General features: G+C 33.5%; 1 pseudogene; it reads left to right on the top strand.

Annotated features, from left to right (window-relative positions):
• Positions 1-8,335, top strand: part of LOC125097297 (programmed cell death protein 10-like) — a 29,661-nt pseudogene extending 21,326 nt beyond the window's left edge.
• Positions 8,336-14,937: the final 6,602 nt, after the last annotated feature.

Below are 14,937 nucleotides of genomic sequence, written 5' to 3'. Positions count from 1 at the left end.
ACAAAAAACAACAACAACAAAACATAGCTGATAAAGGACTGGTATCCAAAATATACAAAGATCTCTTAAGACTTGGTAATATGAAAAAAAATTAAAATTGAATAAAAGATCTGAGAAAAGAAGGTATATGGGTGGAAAATAAGAATTTGAAAAGAGGGGCGCCTGGGTGGCTCAGTGGGTTAAGCCACTGCTTTCGGCTCAGGTCATGATCCCAGGTCCTGGGTTCAAGCCCCGCATCGGGCTTTCTGCTCAGCGGGGAGCCTGCTTCCTCCTCTCTCTCTGCCTGCCTCTCTGCCTGCTTGTGATTTCTCTCTGTCAAATAAATAAAATCTTAAAAAAAAAAAAAGAACTTGAAAAGATGCTCAACAAGCATATGTCATTAAATAATTGACAAAACAGAAATGGGATGCCCACTACATACCTACAGAGTTGTTAATATTCAAAACACTGACAACATGGAATCCTGGTGAAGCCGTGAACCAATAGAAGCTCTCATTCATTATTGGTGGGGATGCAAATGGTATAGCCATTTTGGAAGACTGTTTGACTGTTTCTTGTAAAAAATTAAATGTATTTTTACCATATGATCCATCCAATGTGTTCCTATCCAGGAATCCAAATGAGTTGAAAACTTACATCCACACAAAAGCCAGAACAAAATCCCTATAGACGATTTATTCATAATTGTCAGAAGTTAGAAGCAACCAAGATATCTTTCAGTAGGTGAATAAATGAGACTGTGGTGCATTCCTACAAGAGAATATTATTATATGGAAACAGCCCAAGTGTCCATCAACTGATGAAGGGATAAAGAAGATGTTGTGTGTATGTATATATGTATACATACATGTATACATATATACATACATGTGTATATATGTGTACATATAAACATATATATATAGTGTATATATACATACAAAATAAACAAGTAAAAGGGAAAAAAAGAGAGTTAGAGGCAAACCAAGAAATAGACTCTGACAAATAGACAACTGAGAACAAACTGATGGTTACCAAAGGGAGGGTGGGTGGGGATAGGTTAAATAGGTGGGCAGGGGATGGGTTAAATAGGTGATGGGGATTAAGGAAGGCACTTGTCCTGATGAACAGTGTGTGTTGTATGGAAGTTCTGAATCACTATATTGTATGCCTGAAACCAATACATACTGTATGTTAACTAATTGTAATTTAAATAAAGATTTTAAAAAAATGAAACAAAAAATAAGCAATTAAATCACAGGAAAACATGGAGGAACTTTAAAAGCATATTACTAAGTGAAAGCATCTAGTCCTACTGTATGACTCCAACAATATGACATTCTAGAAAAGGCTAAGCTATGGAGATATTAAAAAAAAAAAAAGAAAAAATCAGTGGTTGCCAAGGGCTTGGGATGAGGAAGGAAGGGGAATCGGTGGAGTACAGGGGATTTTTAGGGCAGTGAAACTATTCTGTTTGGTACAAATGGACACATACCATTATGCATATGCCAAAAACCATAGAATGTACAACACAAAGAATATGATATAAACTAATATAAACAGTAGGTTTTACATAATAATATACCAATATTGGTTCATCATTTGCAACAATGTATCACACTAATACAAGATATAAGTAAGAGTGAAAAACATGTATATGTTGTTAGGAAGGAAGGTACATAGGAACTCTTTGTATTTTCCAATCAATTTTTCTATACACTTAAAGCTCCTTTAAAAAATAAAGTAAATTGCTTTCATAAAAATATTATGGAATATAACTAATATAACAGTCAGAAGGAAACTTAAGGATGTCGATATTTATATTAGAAAAGTAAAGATTATTTTATTTTTTATTTTTTAAGGATGATTTAAAATTAGATACTTAACTTTCTAAGTTCTTTTTTTTTTAAGATTTTATTTATTTGTTTGACAGACAGAGATCACAAGTAGGCAGAGAGGCAGGCAGAGAGAGAGGAGAAAGCAGGCTTTCTGCTGAACAGAGAGCCTGGTGTGGGACTAGATCCCAGGGTCCTGGCCATGACCTGAGCTGAAGGCAGAGGCTTTAACCCACTGAGCCATCCAGGCACCCCAACTTTCTAACTTCTTAAACTAGTTTAAAAGTAAAGATCAAATTAAATTTAAAGTAAATAATATGATAATAACAAATATCAGTGACATAAAATATAGCCAAATAAGAGAAGAAAATCAACGTAGTTAAAAGTAAGTTACATGAAAAAATTTATAAATTATAAAATCCCATAAGCAAGACAAATCACCAAAAAAGAAATAAAAGGGAAACATAAGGGAAGAATATTAGAAAAGAAAGAGAGAACTCCAGGAAAGATTTTACAGATACTAAAAAAATAAGAAAGACTGGGACTAAAGAGATTATGCTAAGTGAAATAAGTCAAGCAGAGAGAGTCAATTATCATATGGTTTCGCTTACTTGTGGAGCATAAGTAATAACAGGGAGGACAAGGGGAGATGGAGAGGAGAAGGGAGTTGGGGGAAATTGGAGGGAGAGATGAACCACGAGAGACTGTGGACTTTGAGAAATAAGCTGAGGGTTTTGGAGGGGAAAGGGGTGGGGGGTTGAGTGAGCCTGGTGGTGGGTATTATGGAGGGCATGTATTGCGTGAAGCACTGGGTGTGGTGCATAAACAATGGATTCTGGAACACTGAAAAGAAATTAAAAAAAAAAAAGATAGGACCTATATAAAAAGTTAAGAAGGAAATTGTTTGAAAATGTTGTCAATATTCAACAGTTTAAATGACATGGACATGTACCTTATAAGACACAACTTACTGAAACTGACACATGACAAAATAAAAAACCAAAACTGGCAAGTGACAACATTAAATAGAAAATCCATGAAAGAAATTGAATTTGTAATTAAAATTTGTGGTCAAATATTTTCAGCTTTAAATTCTATCAAGCATTTACAGAAAATAATATCAAATTTTTACAAATCCTGAAAATAAAGAAGAAGGGAACTTTTTACATTATTTTATAAGTCCAAAAAAAATTTCTTAATCAATGCATATTCACATAAACAATTGTGACAAATCAACAATTTGTTAAATACAGGCAATAGATTGAACAAATTTTCAAAAGAATATAAGATAATGATGAATAAATACATGAAATAGGGGCACCTGGGTGGCTCAGTGGTTGAGCCTCTGCCTTCGGCTCAGGTCATGATCTCGGGGTCCTGGGATCGAATCCCGCATCGGGCTTTCCCGTCTACGGGGGGCCTGCTTCCTCCTCTCTCTCTCTCTCTGCCTGCTTGTGATCTCTCTCTGTCAAATAAATAAAATCTTAAAAAAAAAAAAGTTTATAAATACATGAAATAACCCAACATCATTAATCATCTGGGTAATATGAATTAAAACCACACATATGATTTCATACCCATTAATGTATTTAACATTAGAAAGACCTACAATACTATATATCAGCTAGGATATGGAACATGTACTTTCATACAATGTTAGTGATAGTCTAAAATATTACATTTACTTTGGAAATTGCTTGGCAGATTCTTATAAATCCAAATACACATTTGCATGTTGCCCACAATTCTGCTACTTGTATTTACTAAGGTGGGGGGGAGAACATTTATTCAAGAACAACATAGCACCTGTAATCATAATAGCCAAAAACTAAAAGCAACTGAAATTCCCGCAGACAGGTGAATGGATGAGCATGTAGTTATATATTCATACAACATAATATCACTCAACAATAAAAATAAGTAACTTGAATATATGGTACAATGTATATGAATATCAGAGACATAGTGTGACCAAAATAATACAGACATTTAAAAGAGAGTACATGTTGTATAATTCTATTTACATTAAATTCAAAACTGGGCAAGATTTCACCAAAGTGATTGAAATCAGAACTGTGTCTGAGAGGTGACATAATTTGTGAAATGACATAAGGCTATTTCTGGAGGTAATTAAATATATTTTGATTAGGATGTGGGAACTTGTATATTCATCTGACAAATTTCATTACAGTGTATATAGTTAAGATCTATGAATTTCAGTGGATATAAATTGTTTCTCAATAAAACATAAATATACAATAAACAGAGAAAACCCCTAATACACAATACAGAAAAATAGCAAAGCCAGGAAATGGGTGTTTGAAACTGAAACCAAGAGGAAAGCCCTCATTACCAATATCAAGAAAATGATGCTATAACTACTACTTTATTTGAGGGGAAATGATTAGATATTAAAACAACTTTTTGTCAATAAATTTAAATTTTTGAATAAAATACAAACTTTGTAGAAAAAACATATAAAAAGAATTTAGATACACACAGTCAATATACCAAGTGGTTTCCTCACCCCAAAACTCTCCACTAAGCTGACCATTTTAGTCAAACCCTCCCTCTACATGTGACCCCTGGCAACCACTGATTCATTATTCAGCCATAATTTTGCATTTCCCAGAATGTCATGGTACTGAACACATATACAGACTCTTTGGGTCTTGTTTCTCTCACTTGGCATAATGCACTTGATATTCATCCGTGTTGCTTCATGTATCAACATTGGTTTTTGTTTTTATTGCTGGGGAATATTCCATGGATGTACCACAGTTTGTTTCTCCATTTAACACTTGAAGGACATATGAATTGTTTCCGGATTTTTGACAGTTATGAACATTTTTGTGGATTTTGTGCAAACATAATTTTTTACTTCCCTTGATCAAACTATAGGAATATTTCTGTTATATCATTGTTCAATTTTATAAGAAATTACCAAATATTTCTATTTCACGACACTGCCAATTTTCATTCGTTCAGTAATGTATATATGTTTCATTTGCTGCACAGTGTCACCGACAGTTAATATAACTAGTTGAGTAGTGTTACCTGAATTTGGTTTTAATTTGTATTTCCCTAATGACTAATGATGTTGAGCTTTCTTTCATATGCTTATTTGCCCTGTTATATTTCCTTTATAATGTTTTTGTTTAAGTCTCTTACCCTGTTTTTGGCTGCATTGTTTATTTTCTTACTGTTGACTTGAGAGAATTATTTACCTATGTTGGAAACACATTCTCTGTCAGAGACATGATTTGCAAACTTTTTTCATAGTGTGTGTGTGTGTGTGTGTGTGTGGCTTATTTATTTTAAGATTTACTTATTTACTTGAGAGAAAGAGAGAGAGTGCACACATGGGGGCAGAGGCAGACGGAGAGAGAATCTCCAGCAGATTCCTCACCCACTGTGCATAGAGCCCAACGCAGGGCTCCATCACAGGACCCTGATATCCTGACCTGAGCCAAAATCAGGAGTTGGATGCTCAACTGACTGAACCACTCAGATGCCCCATGTGTGGCTTATTTTTAATCATTATCTTAACAAAATCACAGATCAAAAGTTTTAATTGATTAAGTGAGTTTATCAACTTTTCTGTTTTAATGGACTGTGATTTTGGTGTTACATCTAAACTCTTGGTATAATTTAGAGTCACAGATAGATTTTCATGTCTTTTTCCTAAACATATTGCATAGTTTTCTGTTTTGCATTTGGTTCTATGACTTATTTTCAACTACTTTGTATATACATGTGTGTGTCTTTGTGATTTGAATGATAGGTATTAGAGAGGAATTTTTTTTCTTTTTTTGTGCATGATTTTTCCAATGTTCCAGAACTATTTTGTCATTGAATTGCCTTTCTTTGAACCTTTGCCAAAAATGTGTTAAATATATTGTTTGGATCCTTTTTTAGACTCTCCATTATGCTTTACTTATACATGTGTCAATCCTTTTTAAAATACTGAGCTGTCCTGATTATTGTAGCCTTAAGGTGAGTCTTGAAATCCAGTATTGTTTGTCAACTTTGTTCTTTCACAAAATTGTTTTGACTGTTTTAATTTCTTCTGCCTTTCCATATAAATTTTACTTTTCATGTCTCAGTAACTGAAGGGGGTGCTGTGCTTTTGATGAAGACTGAATTGAATCAATATATTGATTTGAAGACAGCAAGCAGCCAAAAAAGTATTTAGATTTCCATTCATGATTGTGATATGGTGCTCCTCTTACTTAAATTGTCCTAGGGTTCTTTCAACAGTGTTGCATAGCTCTAAACAATAAAGATCTTGCATGTAGTGGGGTGCCTGGGTGGCTCAGTGGGTTGAGCCTCTGCCTTCGGCTCAGGTCATGATCTCAGGGTCCTGGGATCGAGCCCCTCATCATGCTTCTCCCTCTCTCTTTGCCTGCCTTTCTGTCTACTTGTGATCTCTCTCTCTCTGTGTCAAATAAATGAATAAAATCTTAAAAAAAAAAGATCTTGCATGTAGTTTATAAGTATTTTGGGTGCTTTTGTAAATGGTGTTTTAAAATAAATTTCTACTTGTATATTACTTCTGCAATAATTTTTGGGTATGTTTCTTGTATCCTGCCAACTTGTTAAACTCATAATTTGGAAACATTTTTTATAGGTTACATGAGATATTCTATGTAATATGTAATATGTAGATAGTCATGTCGTTTGTGAATAGAGTTATACTTGTGCCATTTAAATATTTCATCTTTATTTTTTTTTAAAGATTTTATTTATTTATTTGACAGAGAGAGATCACAAGCAGGCAGAGAGGCAGGCAGAGAGACAGGAGGAAGCAGGCTTCCCGCTGAGCAGAGAGCCCGATGCGGGACTCGATCCCAGGACTCCGAGACCATGACCTGAGCCGAAGGCAGCGGCTTAACCCACTGAGCCACCCAGGCGCCCCAAATATTTCATCTTTAATTCTTTGTCTTGCCTTATGGCACTGGCTTGAAATTCAGGTATTATATTAAAAGAGGCATTGAGAGCACATATTCCTGCTCATTTCTGATCTTAGGAGGAGGTATTCAGTCTTGTACAATTGAAAATCATTTAATCTGTGTTTTTTTGGAGATTATCTTTTCAGTGTAAGAAAGTTCCCTCCTAGGGTATTGAGAGTTTTTATTTCAAATGATTTTTTTTTTCAAATTTCTCTGTAGCTGTTGAGATGATCATGCAATTTTCCTTATTCACTTTGTTAATATGGTGACCTACATTAATGGATTGTCAAATATAGAACTAGCTTTACATTTCTCCTGAAGTAATCTCCACTTGATTATTGTATACTTTTAAGACTGGTGTCTGGGTGACACAGTTGGTTGATTGTCAGACTCTTGGTTTCAGCTCAGGTCATGATCTCATGGTCATGAGAGCAAGTTCCAGTGGGCTCCATGCTCAGCACCCAGTCTGGTCGGGATTCTCTCTGCCTCTCCATCTGCCCCTCCTACTCATGTTCTTGCTCTCTCTCTCTCTCAAATAAATAAATAAATCTTTAAAAAAGAAAGTGACTATCAATTTCTTGGGTACCTGGATGGCTCAGTTGGTTAAGCATCCAACTCTTAATTTCAGGTCAGGTCATGATCTTACATTGTGAGATCAAACCCCACATTGGGCTCCATGCCAAGCTTGGAGACTGCTTCAGATTCTCTCTGTCACTCTTCCTCTGCCTCTCCATAATCTCTACCTCTCATAAAAAAAATAAATAAAATAAAAAATTAAAAAGGACTACTAATTTCTTCTCAGTGAAACTTTAGCTATGTCTCATGTCTCTTTAATTCTCTTTTTCTTTCTGTTTCATTCCAAGAAAAGATAACTGGAACCTCTGTGTTGGTAAATACATTGAAGCACTGGGAGAGTAGTGTACCTGGAAAGGGCATGGAAGCTCCCTGTTCCTGCCCTCCACATACACATTTTTCCATCTGGCTTTTCCTGAATTATATTCTTTATAATAAGATGGTAAGCTTAGAAAAAGCAAATTGAAACGAAGACAACTGAGAATGGCTTTCATTAGTTTGAAAAAGAGAACTCTGGCCTTGTGCAAAACATTGTTTTTCTTTTTTGAAAATTTTAGAGAAACTAAGTATAGAAGTTAACTTCACAAAGTCCCTTCTTGGTATGGCAGCTGATGATATAAAAGAGTATAAAGGATTGAGCTACCAGATGGAACCAGATTTCTGGGACCTAAATGAAAAGGCACAAACAATAATCAATAAGATTATAGTTGATAACAATGATGGAGTGATGTTTCTGCAGACAAGGACATAAGTAGTGCAATAAAAGAACTTTTTGATATACTGAATAATATCTTCAGGAAATATCAAAACAGAATCAAAGGGAATTTTAACACCAAAAGAAAAAGATAGTAAAAAAAACTAAAAAAAAAAAAAATATCAGTGATACCCTGAAAAATCTGTTTTAAAACTGGCAAAGCAATAAAATTTTCAAAAAGTGCCTATTAACTACTTCATTAAACAAACTCAGTGCTTCAGGTCTTCAAAACTGTGACCTGAAACTTATGTTAATAGATGTAGTTCTTAGTGGTAGTAGTGAGCTGCCTTTATCTGTAAATTTTAATGTTTGACTCTAAAAATGATTAGTCCTTTCTGAAGAGATGGAATCCAGAATCTTGAATGGGAGTATTACCCTTTTATGCCACATCATAATTTCACACTGAAAATTTTTACTATTATCATTCTTTTTTTAAAATATTTTATTTATTTATTAGAGAGAGAAAGAGCACAACCAGGGGGAGCTGCAGGCAGAGGGAGAAGCAGTCTCCCTCGCTGAGCAAGGAGGCCGATGTGGTATTCAATCCTAGGACCCTGGGATCATGAACGGAGCCAAAGGCAGATTCTTAACTGACTGAGACACCTTGGTGTCCCCTATTATCATTCTTTTAAGAATTATAGGCTAAAAGAATCTACACTTTAATGTGTCATTATAAAATATTCTTTAAAAGAATTGGAAATATTGGTGTTTTGTTCTGACCTTTTACCTTGAGCATAAGTTAAAGATCATGTATTTAACAATAGTTGGTAATATTCAATAAATAAGCTCCATTTTTTAAAAAAGATAACCTACCAAAACTGGAAAAGAATAAGAAGAAAATCTGTCTACTACTACTGTATTAATTTTTCCCCCCTTTGGGGTACCTGAGTGTCTCAGCCAGTTAAGCATCTGCTTTCAGCTCAGGTCATGATCCCAGGATCCTGGGATCCAGTCATTGCTCAGCGGGGAGACTGCTTCTCCCTCTGGTGCCACTCCCCTTGCTTGTGCACTCTGTCTTTCTGTCTCTGACAAATAAATAAACAAAATCTTTTAAAAATGGTTTTAAAAAAGGAATTATTTTCTTAAATTCTATAATGGCATATATTGGAGTTCACGTATAACACCCAAATTTTGGGAGTCAGGAATGAATTCTTGAGGAAGTTATAGATACCCTGAAGCCTGAGGATAAGTAAAATTTAATCTGTTAAAGAAGGTGTAAAAAAAAAAATAGAAATACTATTCCTATTGACAGGAAGATTACTGACAGAGTTTCAGTTTATTTTGCCAAAACAAAGAAACCCTGAGTGTCTTTAAAAAGATTAACTAATGTTCATTTCTTTCTGTAATCAGAGTTCAGAGGTAGTTACATGGCCCAGAGCAGATAGGCAACTCTAATACATGAAATTCTTTTCATCTTTTCCTTTATGATTTTTTTGGGATATTTGCTTTATTGGGATCCAAGATAGGTCAGATTCACAGAAAAAGAAAATTTTCAGACAAACTGACTTGTATTTAAATTGGACATAAATTAGAAGCTATAAAAATTCTTCTGTTCACATTTCAGTATTAAAAGAAAAAACTGGTGCACATAGGTATATTTTACTTATTATGTAAGATCATTTATATGGGAAAAACTTTGAAAGCATGATGAATAAAACAAAACAAAACTGGAAAGATTTGTCAATATAGTCTGTAAAATGTCCTTGTCCATTTTTTCCTCAGAAAATTTTAAAAAAATAGAAATCTGTTGAAGCTACTTTTTTTCTTCTTTAATGTACTTTTTTTTTTTTCCTAACCGTCCTTTCTGATAATAGTTTGGCATGAAGATTTAAACCAAGAGCATATAGCATTTTTATTCAAGACTTTGTGATTTATTTTCTAATACTAAGAATGGAAAAGAAGTTAATGCAATCAAATTAAGGTTGTAGAGACAATGAAATTAAACTATATTTAATTTGTGTTTACAAATGTTTAATACTGCTAACATATAGTTGTTAATTAAATTTCAGCATATGCATTAAAATTATATAAAGAACAACCTGATTTTGTTGATATTTAAGAAACAATGGAAATGAGCACTTAATGCAAAGTGCTTGTCAAGAGGTATTTAATTTTAAATTGTGAGTACAAACATATATGCTTAGTAGAAATATCACCTCTCTTTTCATTATTTCTGTTTACTGATGAACTTTGTGTTTATCTTTGTGATTTTAACCCTTTAAAGGAATATCTGTTACTTGAATCCCATGTGAAGATATCTTGTCAATCAAATTATGTGAAGTGAAAGGCAACCTCCACTCCTGTACTACCCAGTCACTATGCCCATCTATCATAGCTTCTATATTCCATTATAGGCTTGACCCCCTTTTTCAGTATATATGTTCAGCTCCTCTAATAATATCCTTGCAGACTATAAAATTGTCATATTAATTTCTTCTCCTACAGACTACTTTAAAGTATCCCTTTACACAAATTTTGCAAAGTTTCTTGAAAGTCACCATGAGATTTGCCTTATTTTTCTTAGTTTTACCAATCCAAAGTGCCCTTGTCTTTACTGTAATCCATGCTGACAAAAACAAATGTATCTCTAATTGCCTGGTCTCAGCTGCTGGAATTAAAATTATATGGTATAGAATGAGCTAAGTGGCCACTTTATATCTGACCTTGGTTTTAAATGTCTTTAATAGTTATGAACTGCCCCATTTATACTGAGCTATTTTCCCTTCTGGATTTGCCAATCCCAGGAATAACAGGTAACGTTCAGGGAAGGGAATTAGAGAAACTACTGAAATGGTAGAAATAATGAGTGACCTTACCTATTTGCATTCTGCAAGCATTTAGTTTCTTTGTAGAACTAAGAACACATAATGACTCTGAAAGTGAAGAATTTGATTTCAGAAAGTAAATACTTCTGGCAAATGAAATGTTTAATTTCAATTGAGCAGATATTTATTGAACCTATATTACTATGATCCAATTATTAAATGATCTCTTCTGCAACTTAAAGAGAACACTAGAACTGAAAGAGAACACTGCTAGTTTAACATGTCATCTATTCTAAATGCACACTTTACTGACATCTGTTTGCTATCAGCGCATATCTACTAATTTTGCAATTTTTAAGTTTTAGTGTTACAAATTTTCAATATTAAGGGTAGGTCATCTTTGCAAAGTCTGGCATTACTGAATTAAAGACCAAAATATGAAAGAATAAAAACTTAATAATGAAAAGAATCTTTTTTTTTTCCTAGAGAGACTTTTTTCCCAGGACATGTAGATTTTTTTTTCAATATACTGATAATTAAATTCTAAAAAATTAATTCAACTGCTAATAAAGAAGCCTTACATTATGTTTATTTAGAACAAAGTTTTTACACACTTACATGTTTTAATAAAATAACATATTACATGGGATTATCTGAGTCCTTATAATTGTTTTTAAAAGCATTCTTGAATTCCATAAAAATTTTAAGGCAGACACTACATAACTCTGAGAGGCTAATCAATATCTAGGGAGCTCGGCATATGAAGCTATGATGAAATGCTGCTAATTTTGGTTTCCTGCCATGCAAAATGCATATGCCTCTGATTTATTCAAGGGAATAATGCAGCAAATTTTGGTGAATCTGAGATTGTGATTGATGCATCAAAGTACCAGAGCAGAATGAGGAGACCAGGCCCAGCTTTAATTACTTCACGGAAGCAGCTGTTCACCCGTTATAGGGCATGAGTGTCACTGGCATCATCTCCATCCTCATCCCACAGATATGGACATAATGTCTCTAGTTGATAGAGCACAGCTGTTTTGTGGGCTATGCATCCCTAAAGGAGCCAGTGAGCTGCCTGCTGCTATAGAACTATTGTGTCTGCAAGGCTGCCCTCAAGCACTCTCACAGGGGAACAGTTATATTCACTTTATGGCAAGTATATTTGCATATCTATCCCAGGAGTCCAGTAGCTAAAGAATGCCTTTCAGAAGTCACTTTCCTCTTTACTTGGGTTTACTAGAAGACAGAATGAAAAACATCTGGGTGGTCAGTTTATAAATGATCTTTATTCAACCAGAAATTTCTTTTTCTGAGATTATAAATGATAATGTATAGACCAAAGTAACTTCTAAAAATCAATAAATTTATTAGAAAAAAAAACAGAAAATATTTTTTGTTGCCATATTGGGACATGAGTAGTCTTGTCTGGAAAAATATATATATGTAACCATAAAGTAAAAATAAGACAAATACAGATACTAATAACTATAGGTGCTTATAAAGTGAAAGTTGCATTAGGTAAAGTTTAAAATAGAAACAAGAGAAAAAGAAAATATTTGCAAATCATAAGATAGATGCGGAGTTTAGTTTTCTTAATATGCAAAGACTAGATTAGCAAGAATATTAACAATCCAACTGATATCTAGATAAATGACATGAACACATGGCCATAGTATTTTACACACTCTCTACCATTACCTAGAGACTATTTCCCTACTTTTGCTTCTTGCCTGGCTTTGTGACTTGCTTTGACTACAGGTCACATGACGCAGGTTCCAGAAGGCATTAGAGCAGCTCTTCAACTACTCTGATTAGCTTTTCTACTTTTAGAACAAAAGCAATTTGTAAAGTATCCCAGACTCATCTACTGGCAAGTAAAAGGTATGGGGCAGAGCCATTGCTATCTCCCAGCTGACATCACGCCAACATCTGGACATGTACTGTAAGGGCATAATAGACCAAACCACCCCTGGAAAGTCTCCAGAGGACCACACCCTTATAAGAGTGACCACTGTTTTATACAAAACTAATTCTTATTGGGTATGACCAAATGAAAATAAACAGTAAACCCAAGGTGTTATACAGTTCCACCAATAATTAAGGAAATTCAAATATACAAGTATTACAAAGGAGAAACAATTCTTTTTTCATTAGACTGAGAGACATTCTTTCTTTTTTTTTCTTTTTTAAAGATTTTTATTTATTTATTCTGAAAGACATTATTTAAAATTGCAAAATATCTAGTGCCAGCAAATATGTGGGAAATTGGTACATGTACAATTACCTGGAGTGTAAATCAGTGTAAACTTGTTGAATCTAATTTTGACGTCCAACTAACTGCTACCATTCTTTTCTATAGAAACCATGACACAAATGGATAAAAGTTTTTGTAAAAATTCTCATTGCAGCTTCGGAATGAAATAAAAAGAAACATTAGATTTAACTATAACTGGCAGAACACCAAAGTAAGGAGAACTTATACAAAATGGTGTATTTCTTTATCATGTAAAATAAATCCAGAAGTTGTACAAAACTGATAGGGCAGTATGGTGATCATTAAAGGACCAAACTTCTCCTGTCTTTCTATCACAGTGTCTTCAACATGAGACTTAACACCTTATGGTACAGGTATATGGTGCATTCGTAAAATAGAATGTTATTTTCTATGAATAATAGTATTAGTGAATAAACTTGATCCACCTATATGGACTGTCCTGGAAAGATGTTCTAGAGATATTTCTAGGAACTAAGGACAAATTGATAGAACAATGTGTACATGTATATAGATTGATAAAGATAGAACTAGATATGTCTTTAGAAATCTTGATGAAATTATAGCCACATAAAAAGCAAAATACTGTTCATGTTTTTATTGTGGTAAATCATACAATTCACTATTTTAACCATGTTACAGTGTACAACTTGGTGGCACTTAATACATTCATAGTGTTGCATGACAATCATCATTATCCATTTCCAAAACATTTTAACATTGCCCCCAGAATTCCATACTCGAGTGGTCATGCACTTATTCCTTCCCTCTCTTCTCCCCAAAGTCCCTGGCAATCACTAATCTGATTTCTGTCAAAATGAATTTGCTTATTATGGACACTTCATATAAATATAATCATATAATATGTGTTTTTTGTGTTTGCTTCCTTTTACTAAGCATAATGTTCACAAGGTTTATCCACTTGTATTTATCAGAACCTTTTTTTATAGCTGAGTAATATTTCATTGTACAGTTGTTCTACATTACATTTATCTATCAGCTGATGGACAATTTAGATTGTTTTTTTCTTCTGCCACTGTGATTAATTTCTTTACAAACATTCTTGTACAATTTTTGTTTGAAGACTTGCTTTGAATTATTTTTGTATGTATAATTAGGTGTAGAATTGCTGATATGTTAATTCTATGTTTAACTTATTTAGGAATTGCAGAAGTGTTTTCCACTATGCTGCACAACTTTACTTTCCAATTAGCAACATATAATGTTTCCAATTTCCACATAGCCTTGCCAATGTTTGTTATTTTCCATTAAAAAAATACCAAAACATAGCCACCTCATAGGGTGTCAGTTGGAATCTCATTGTGCTCTGATTTATGGTTTATTAATGGCTAATAACATTGAACATATTTTCATTGTTGGTTATTTGCTTATCTTCTTTGGAGAAATGTCTAATCAAGTATTTTGCTCATTACCTGTTTGTTTGTCTTTTTATTCTTAAGCTGTAAGGGTTCCTTATATATTCTGGCTAATAGAGCTTTACCAGATATATAATTTACAAACATTTCCCTTATTCTGTGGATTGTCTTTTCATTCTCTTTGATGTGCAACAGTTTTTAATTTTGATGAAGTCTAATTAATCTTTTCCAAAAATTATGACTTTTTCTTTTAGTGTTATATCTGAAAAAAACACTTTCAGATCCAAGGCAATAAATATTTAACCCATGTTTTCCACAAGACTTTTAAAGCTTTAGTTTTTATGCTTATGTCTTTAATTTTGTGTTAACTTTTCTTTAAAGTATGAGGTAAAGATTCAACTTCATTCTTTTGCATGTGACTATTTAGT

The sequence above is a fragment of the Lutra lutra genome, chromosome 4 (assembly GCF_902655055.1).
Source record: "Lutra lutra chromosome 4, mLutLut1.2, whole genome shotgun sequence".
Classification (NCBI taxonomy): domain Eukaryota; kingdom Metazoa; phylum Chordata; class Mammalia; order Carnivora; family Mustelidae; genus Lutra; species Lutra lutra.
The sequence above is the reverse complement of the archived record's forward strand: the minus strand, read 5'-3'. Positions and strand labels throughout refer to the sequence as shown.